General features: G+C 42.2%; 1 pseudogene; it reads right to left on the reverse strand.

Moving 5' to 3' along the window:
• Window positions 1–7,327: 7,327 nt before the first annotated feature.
• Window positions 7,328–8,505, reverse strand: LOC147668349 (uncharacterized; annotated as a pseudogene).
• Window positions 8,506–10,205: the final 1,700 nt, after the last annotated feature.

A 10,205-nucleotide genomic window follows, 5' to 3' on the forward strand; every position in this document is an offset into this window, starting at 1 on the left:
GTGGATCCATAGAAGAATCCTGCAGTGTCAGCAGAAATATGTGGCAGAGATGCGCGCGCAGCAGCATGACGTGTGATTGACGTGGAACTGGAGGGTGAAGGGGACTTGACATTTAGCCTTACATGAGGAGACAGAAGTCTGGGGTGTCAGAACAACCTAATCCCAAATCATATCTAATATCTTGTGTTTGAGGAACTGTATTATCTAGAAGGAAAGGTCTCTCGGGCAGAGGCTATTCTATACTGACTGCTAGTGCGGGCATATGCGACTACGTGTCTACATGAGATGTGAGGGGCCATGGGCCTACCATGGTAACGGGAGCTATGAATTACTTGCATGGAGACAGTGAGGCCGGGCCCTTTGCTCTGCAGCTGGGAAGGATGTTTTCCTAAACTACTAGACAGGAATGTATTTTCGAGGAGCGGAGCAGATAACTTGAAGGTTGAATACAGTCTTGGCAGGCAAGCAGGCCGAGCCAGGCACCGCTAGCCGCGCAGGGAGTAAGACAAAGGTCATGGATACAGATGCAGGTCCAGGCTGTAGCATCCAGAGACAGAAGGCAGGAAAAAGCTCGATGGCAGAAATCAGGGCCTAACTCGCCAGAGCCAGGGGAAACGTGAAAAGTGCACCATGTAAAGACGTTGGCAAGGCACACTTAGGAACGGAATATCTGACCCATTCATGGTGGATCTGAAAGAGGACATGTTAACGTTGGACGCAAATGTATTTGCGTCTTCATAGCTGGAAGTGGAGGGAACATACATGTACTTGAAGCACGTACATGGAGCCGTTGGGGTCTACGATAGGGGACATAATAGATCATAAAAATTCATATTTCCTCATTATCCTCATTATCCGAATGCTCACCCATTTTAGGCCTCAAAGTTTTTAATGACTTATCAGCATTTGCACAACTAAAACAATCTCCAACTATGCATTTTTATAAAAGTATCAACATCTGGCCACCAAAAAGTTTTTTTCACCAACTGTTTGGTTCTGACAATACCATTGTGTCCCTCATGGTCATGCATAACTATAGTGTGTCTTTTATGACTGGCCACTTGGAAAACACATATTGGTGTGTTTTCCAATATATTTGCTCTTGCAACCAATTGGCCACATGATGTCCATAGCAATGGTCTCCCAAGGGCCTTTAGGAATAGAATGCTCACCCATTTTAGGCCTCAACGTTTTTAATGACTTATCAGCATTTGCACAACTAAAACAATCTCCAACTATGCATTTTTATAAAAGTATCAACATCTGGCCACCAAAAAGTTTTTTTCACCAACTGTTTGGTTCTGACAATACCATTGTGTCCCTCATGGTCATGCATAACTATAGTGTGTCTCATCCATGCAGGGTGAACCTCTCTATCACCTCTCCAAATGGTACCATTGTCACAAGATAACTCATTCCTTACCTCCGAAAAACCCCTTACTTCAGGACAAATGTGTTTCTTGGAAGGCCAACACTCAACTATACACCTCTGTACTTCTTGCAAAGTCTCATCTTTCAAATAATCTTCACACCAAGTTTCACTCTTAACCCCTTCGATGCGGATGACAAAGCCAGCTCGTCATGGGCGTTACCTGCGCTGCGCGCCTGACGAGCTGGCTTTGTCACGTAAACCGCGAATTTCGAATCTTCAGCGCGCAGCGGGAAAACCCGCTAGTGCGCATGCGGTTAATAGGCATAGCACCTTCAGCATGTACTAAGGCGATGTGAAAATTGTCCCATTTATTCTGGACATTCTCTTTCAAAGATAACGATAGTCTTGCCAAAAAATCAGCTGTAACATTATCTTTACCAGGAACATATACCACTTTTTAAATAAAGTCCTGTAATCTCACAAACATTCTAGCTATTCTTACAGAAGCCTTGATCATCCCTTTGGTGGTAAGTAATCGTACTAAAGGTTTGTGATCACTTCTAATTTCACACTGTTTGCCCCAAACAAAAACCCTAAAATGTTCAAGGTTACAAACGCAAGCCAAAGTCTCCCTTTCTATGGTGGAATACTTCTCCTCAGTAGGGGACAATGCCCTTGAAGATAAGCTATTATAGATTCACTAATGTTTTCAAGTTTTTGTGCTAGCACAGCTCCCAAACCTTTTGAACTGGCATCCTTCATAATAACACAAGTAAGTTGACGATCAAAGCTGCTAAGAGCAGCTGCTTCAACAATTGATAACTTAACATCCTGGAACTCTTTTTCGCACTCCGCATCCCACACACATGTACTCTTCTTTTTTAATAATTGTCTAATTTTGAAAATTCTGCATGAAAAGTTCTGTATGTATTTGGAGTAAAATTCAGTCAACCCAAAAATGACCTCACATCATCCTTGGAATTCGGGGATGGTGCTAAATGAATGGCCTCCACAAGGTCAGGTTTGAGGTTAATACCATCCCCACAAAGCACATGTCTCAAATGTGCAACTGAAGTGGCACCAAATTTGCATTTCAAGTGTTTCACAGTTAAACCATTTACACATATTCTTCCCAAGACTTTCTCTAGCGCATAATCATGCTCCGGTTTGTTGTTGCCAAAAACAAGAATATCGTCCTGAAAGCAAAGATCATTCTTACAATCTCAAAAGATGTTATTTATAATACGTTGAAACACCGCTGCTGCTGAGGCAAGACCAAAAGGCATCCTCTTAAATTGGAAACAGCCAAACGGTGTAATGAAAGCAGTCTACTTTTGAAAATTGTTGTGTAGCACGATCTGATGATAGGCGGCCGATAGGTCACTGCAGGAGAAAAATGTTGCTTTGTCCTCCAATGCCAACATTTCACTGATGCGTGGCAAAGGAAATTGCTCAATCACAATGTTATTGTTAAGGTGGCGCAAGTTGATGTACAATCTGATATTACAGTTAGTGCGTCTTGCAACCACAATAGGAGAAACCCATCTGGAAATTCAATTTTTTCTATGATATCACCCTCAACTAATTTTTTGAGTTCTTTTACCACTTCATTCCTCACCATTATCGGAATATTCCTTGCCATATACATGTTAGGACAAGCATTTTCCTTCAAAATAATCCGGTGCTTACAATTAACCAATTCCCCAATGTCGTCTCTAAATACTTCAAGAAACTTATTTAGCATATACTTAGCACATCCATCGTACTCACCAACGACCATGACGGGGTCGAGACTGTTTGGATTTAGTATAATGTCAAATTTTCCCTGTTCAAACCACGCTAGAACTGAGGGTCCTTGTCTTGACACATACAACTTAGCTACACATTCACAGTCTTTAAACCTAAACGAACAAGGGTACAAAGCCCAATTATTTCTATCCTCTCGCCCGAATACCCCTCAGGGCTGATATCAGGTGGCTCTAAATTATCTCCCAGCTTTACTACGAACTTGGATGTCCACACACTCTCATTTACTATGGAGTATGGGGACCCAGAGTCAGCATAAATTTGTACCTTCACTCCCCCATTCGTCATGTCACAGATAAGCTTCCTTTTAATCATAGGGTTATCAATGTTTAGAATAATTGGCGAAGTATCTCTTATATTTAACACAAATGACCTGCCTTCTTCTGTGTCTTTGCTCTCAAATTCACTCTCACAATACTCTCCCTCTTCGACACACTTCACTTTATTGTTTCTGCCCTTCCTGCACACCTCTGCAAAATGTCCAATGACACCACACCTAGCACACGTTTGCTTATTGGCTGGGCAATTTTTGTTGTTAGCCAAATTAAACTTACTGTCACACCTGTAACATTTAAGCTTGTCCCTGTCAAAATCAACATTGCGATCTTTTATATTCACTGTTTCTTTCTTGTTGTAACCATCATTTTTCACTTTACCACTCCCTACCTTAGCCACAAGTCCACTGTTTTTCCTATTATCCTCAACTTTTACTTCCTTAGCGCTTCTGCTAGACATTTCCGCCTTTTTCACTATGGCTAAAATATTATCAAGCTTAAAATCACCATTCACCCACAGTCTATCTTAGATAGCGGGCCTCTTACATGCACCACCACTTGGTCTCTAATAAAATCTTCTTGTAACCCTCCAAACTGACAATCCAATGACAATGTTCTTAACACAGATGCAGAACTGTCTATTGATTCATCAATACCTTGCTTTCTTTGAAAGAATTAGTACCTTAAAATGCCAATACACACTTTTGGTGAAAAGTAACGGTCAAAATAGTTCAAGTTCAAGAATTTATATAGCGCACTACTCACCCAGAGGGTCTCAAGGCCATTGGGGAGGGGGTTCATTATTTATCGAATAGCCAGGTTTTAAGTTCTTTTCTGAAGGAGATGTGGTTCTGTGTAAGGCGGAGGTGGGTGGGGAGTGAGTTCCAGGTCTTGGTCACCAAGTAGGAGAAGGATCTACCTCCCATGGTGGATCTTTGGATACGCGGAACTGCGGCGAGGGCTTGATTGGAGAATCTTAGTTGGCGGGTGGGTGTGTAGAAGGATAGTTGAGTGTTGAGGCATTCGGGACCTAGTTGGTAGAGGGCCTTGTGTGCGTGGGTGAGGAGACGGAATGTTATTCTCTTGTTGACGGGAAGCCAGTGGAGGTCTTTCAGGTGGCCGGTAATGTGATCTTGGCGAGGGATGTCCAAAATGAGTCTCGCTGATGCATTTTGGATGCGTTGGAGTTTTTTCTGTAATTTGGCTGTAATTCCGGCGTAGAGGGTGTTTCCGTAGTCTAGTCGACTCGTAACCAGTGCGTGGGTGACAGTCTTTCTTGTCTCGGCGGGGATCCAATGGAAGATTTGTTTGAGCATACGAAGTACGTTGAAGCAGGAGGATGAGACGGCGTAGACTTGTTTGGTCATCGAGAGTCTAGGATGAAGCCAAGGTTACGTGCTTGGTCTGTGGGTATGGGTGCTGAGCCCAGATCCGAAGGCCACCATGAGTCGTCCCAGGCAGAGGAGGATGATCCTAGGATGAGCACTTCCGTTTTGTCTGAGTTAAGTTTTAGGCGGCTGTTTTTCATCCATACGGCTACTTCTTTCATGCCTTCGTGAAGATTGGTTTTGGCGGTGTTGGGGTCTTTGGTGAGGGAAAGGATCAGCTGGGTGTCGTCAGCGTAGGAGATGATGTTAAGGTTGTGTTGACGCGCGATGGAAGCGAGTGGACTCATGTAAACGTTGAAGAGGGTGGGACTGAGTGATGATCCTTGTGGTACACAGCAGATGACTTCAGTGGCCTCTGATTTGAATGGGGGAAGTCGGACTCTCTGAGTTCTCCCAGCTAGGAATGAGATGATCCAGTCCAAGGCTTTTCCTTTTATGCCGATGTTGCTGAGGCGTTGTATGAGGGTGCTGTGACAGACAGTGTCGAAGGCGGCGGAGAGGTCGAGTAGAATGAGGGCCACTGTTTCTCCGTTGTCCAGTAGTGTTCGGATGTCGTCTGTTGCTGAGGGCGGTTTCGGTGCTGTGTTTGGCTCGAAAGCCGGATTGTGAGGGATCGAGGGAGTTGTTGGATTCAAGGAAGGCGGCGAGTTGGCTATTGACGGCTATCTCAATGACTTTGGCATGGAATGGTGTAGCAGGGTTTCCGTTCTCCCACAGAACTGTGCATAGAGATCTAGAACCTTAGTGAATTAGGGTGACCCAAAACTCACCTTAGCATCAGAAATCCCCTTACCGAGCTAGCTACAGTGTCTCATTGGTCATAACAAACTCCCAATGTCTTAGACAAACCAGAACATGAACTTATGATACCTCAGGAATCGTGGAACACATGAACACTCTTTCGCTCTATAATCATTTCAAACCAGAACGTGGAGTAAAGAGGACACGTGCATATTTGAAATATTTATTAATCAATGCAATGTTCTCAAACGCAGTATCTTATACAATACTAACAAACAGATTATAAGTATCAAAGTTATCAGCATAGTTACTAGTCCATAGTATGCGAACGGTGATAGCATGTTATAATGCTGAAAATAATAGGAATTAACAACACCTATTTCTCACCTCCCTATTTAGCATATTATATTATATTATGAAGGTCTCTTTAGGGTTTTTAACAGGGCGGGCCCATACCTCTAAATGTCAGGATGAGTAGATCACATCATCAGCTAACAGCTCTCTGCATGCGAAGCATCTTCAAGTGTGTTCTGCATTTCCTGTAACTCTATCTTAAACCCGCGTAGAGCCCAATATTGGCAGCAACTGTATTTATGTTATGTCTAAAGTGGTGCGAAGATCAGACCTCCCAGCAACCTTGTACGAGTTATTCTTAGAGATTTTAGCACTCACTGTTCAGACAGTGTATCAAGCAAAACTGATATTATAGTAATACATATTATTCTCAAATAAATCACATGCGCTTCTAGGTTGAAAGCTACAACAACAAGTATGTGCCGTGTGCAAAACTGAAGCCCGAAGGAAAAATGGCTGTTAGACATGTAATACACTCATGCTAACTTAACACAATATATGTAATGAAGTATCTATATGACAACCCCCCAATGATCGGAGCACGGTCAAATAAAAGGGAAAGGCAATACTAATTCAGAGCCATAACATGAAAGCAGAGTTCAATAATATTGAGCTAAGCTAAAAAATATGTATGAATGCATATGTATGAATTCCTATAGTGGCCAAAAAATCGAGATCAAAAAGTCTTTTGCAAGGCCTCAAAAGTACAAGGATATAGTTCCAGGCCGCATATATTCAATTGTCTGGAAGAAAAAGAGGCACTTATCCAAAACCCAAAGTCATGTGCCATATCAATGTTAATCTCCAAGGCATCGCATGATTGTCATCATCCGAACACAGTTCAACCATCCAATTCAGTAACGGGAAAGTCACGTGCCATAGCAATCAAAATCTCCAAGACTTCTCATGATTGGACAGTATATGCAAAATAAGCAGCAACAGCCTCCAGTATGAAATCACTGCCATCATCCGAAAACAGTTCAGCAATCCAATTCAGTAATGGGAAAGAACACACGTGCTCCTCCAGCACCGGATCCTCTTGTAACATCAGAAGACAACTCGGTGGGTTCTCCAGAACGCTGTGTGCCAGAAAGTCATGCGCCGCTGCAGATATGCCCCATTGACCCAGTAGTCCATGTATCGCTGCCAAGGCCATAATCCTTTCGCCAGAACAAATCAACTCGTGAGCAACTACGAGGCTCATTAGGTGATCAAAATCGACGTCAGGAGAGGTCTCCAAGCATAGACACAAATCAATGGCCCAGTCGAAATCGCAGCTCAGGCAATGAAACACAGGTTGGACACATGTGAAGTCGGTGAATGGAAATTATAGTCTATAAGCCGTGCTTAAAGTTGCAAGCGGCAATGTTCCATAGCAATCAAGCATCCGATTACGAAACAGTGTGAGGAGGCGTTGAACGGCTTCTTGCGCAGGATGGGCATCCATGTTTTATGAAGCAAAACAATATCAAAACGCCTGCAGCCAAAGCCAGTAAAACAGGGAATCCGCCAAACAAACTTGAAAATATAGAATGGAAAAAGGTTGGAATGATACCAAAAATCTTTTCAAATGTAGTCACGAGGCCACTGCTAACTAATTTAAAAAAATCTGCGAGCCCAGACGTGGAGGAGGCATTAAAGATTTGATGTACCAGCTCACAGAAATGAAATGGCAAGTCAGTATTTAAAAGTGCCTGCACCTCTGTGCGTGTGTTAGCTATGTGAAGGACATAATTTTCACGGGCCGAGCTCAGGGCCACTTCTTTTTGAGACAAAAGGGCTCTTATTCTGCTCAATCCATTGAACTCCGCTCTCAAGGCTGGGATGCGTGGCCAAATGGAAACATCTGAGTTCCCATGCGTGGGGGGATATAGCACGTTCTTGCAACACACCACACGTTCAGATACAGTTACCACATAAGCGATACCGATTATTAACCCACAACATTCCTCGTTATTTAACAGCAAATAACTACCATTTGTCAATCATGTAAAAGTGGGAACTATTGCCGGAACCGGTGTGCCTTTCAAAACGCAGGCTAAATTAGGCCGGTCCTGGTTACAAGAACCGTGTAACAGGATGTGTCTGCATATTAATGAGCGGTCAGGTGACTGCGTGCATTCTTCACCCTTAAGATTCACTTCTTTTCCATCCTTCAAACATCTGTATGTGTATGGTAAGGACCAAGCCTCATGGAGGAATGCGCTGCCTAGCGGTTCATATCTCCCTATAGCAATATACTGCATACAATTAGTGAATTTGTACAAAGCAAATGGTAATGTAATTAATCCATGGATAACCCACGTTGCAGCAGTGGCTTCAGCTACAGAAAAAGGTAAAGATTCTAACCGTTCAATATGTAACATTGAAAAAGATGCATCACGCATTGAAAGCATGCGCTGTTTATCAGTCAAATTAAATGGGGCAAACAGGCAAGAAACGTTCATATAGCTCCAAGGCACTCGACCTGACTTAAGTGTTTGCAGGGTCCAGGCAAACTGTATCACAGAACGCAATTGATTTAGACCATGGTATAATACAGATACCTCATCATGCACAATATCTACAACTGAGGAAACAATATTATTCAACGTGTAAATTCTGGAAGAAAGCATGTTAATACTGTTATCGACCACTGCAAGCACTTTTTCCAAATTAGCTTGGTCAATAGCTCTTAAGCGTTTAGCAGCTTCAATCTGTGAAAATTTCCAGATTTCATTGTACACTGCATAAATCCAGCGCTTGCTTCTACCTTTTGCCGGACCTTTTATAAAATCATTTAAATCCACATTATCACTCAATTGGGACAGATGTAGTTTAACTGCAGCTAATGTGGAATGTTGTAGCCAATTCTGACATAATTTGCCCACTGAGTACGTAGTAACTGTGTGATCTGTTTCAAAACGGGGATCAGGCCTGACTTGTGTAAAACCTTCAGATAAACCCAGAAAACGACGTTGGCATGAATCAGAGCTTCTATGCCACATTAGCCAACCCTTTGGATCCAAACTGGATACATTAAAGGATGAATTGTGCAACAGTGCTTGTAAATCACGAATGGACAATTCTGTGTAATCACCCCAACCCGAATATTCTTCCAATTCTGGGATAATTGGTGTATTTAATTTTTTAGAAGTAGCCAATCCAAAGCATGTTGTTTGAGAAATGGTTGAATTTAGAAACAACATGTGATTCGGGATGAGACATGCACGATGCAAAGCCTCAGTGCCTTGTACCTGCCAATTTTTGGTACCCCAAACCGATTTAAGATCAATTATCTCCTTCCATAGCTCGTAGCCATCCACAGCTAACTTGTCTAGAAAGGACTTCGAATACAGCAATTTTGTATCGGTAAGTCTAACCTTGGACATGGTTTTTTGTGTCATTTTAAAATAAAACGACTCAGGATTTGATTGATTAAAGTCCGTAAAATAAGTGTCTTTTTCCAGAAATGTACTGGAGCTCCCTTGTAATGGAGCTGGGCAATGTTCCCACTGTGTATAATTAACAGGAACCCTCCTGGAATTTGTTTTATGCTAAAAATGATTTCCATAATGTTGAAAACAAAACAAATCACCATAATTAACATAATCTAAGTATAAATCCTCAGCATCGAAGGCAGCATAATATTTTAAATCATTGAATAAAGATTCAACTGCCTTAATATCCCAATCATCAGACCGGATGTTTTGTTTCACTACATCCCCCATATTCACCCTAAGCACATTAGGAACATGAATCACTTCAGTGGGGCCATGAATTTGAAACCGAACCGCATCCCACACAATTCCATCAAGAACAGGCCAAGCAGTGATGTTAACTGTATTCAGTTCTCTTTTCAATCTGAGTGCTGAATGCGAAGAGGAAAGTGGGCTCAAAGTTCCATTAAGGTGCCGTATTCCTATTCTCTCTTTGACATAATGTCCATCAATCAGACGGAAAAAATAAAACACAAAACCAATTGACATAAAAAGATAAACAGAAAAAAGAATCATCCAAATGTATGTCCAAGGGGGAATCAAAAAATGTTTTTTAAATAAAGTGACATATTCGGCCAAACGTGATGGTTTTCTCGAATGTGTTGAATTAGAGTCAAATGAAAATCTGGATTCTGCGGCCAAATGAGTCTGCAAATCGGGCATTGATAAATCTGTAGGGTAGGTATAGTTCAGATCATCATTGTCGTTAACAGCAAGAGTAGTTAATAATGGAGAGGAAACAACAGGCATCTCGATATGCACCTCTGGTTCAGCACCTGAAGTAATGGCC

This window comes from Lissotriton vulgaris, unplaced genomic scaffold (genome assembly GCF_964263255.1).
Source record: "Lissotriton vulgaris unplaced genomic scaffold, aLisVul1.2 SCAFFOLD_4810, whole genome shotgun sequence".
Lineage (NCBI taxonomy): Eukaryota > Metazoa > Chordata > Amphibia > Caudata > Salamandridae > Lissotriton > Lissotriton vulgaris.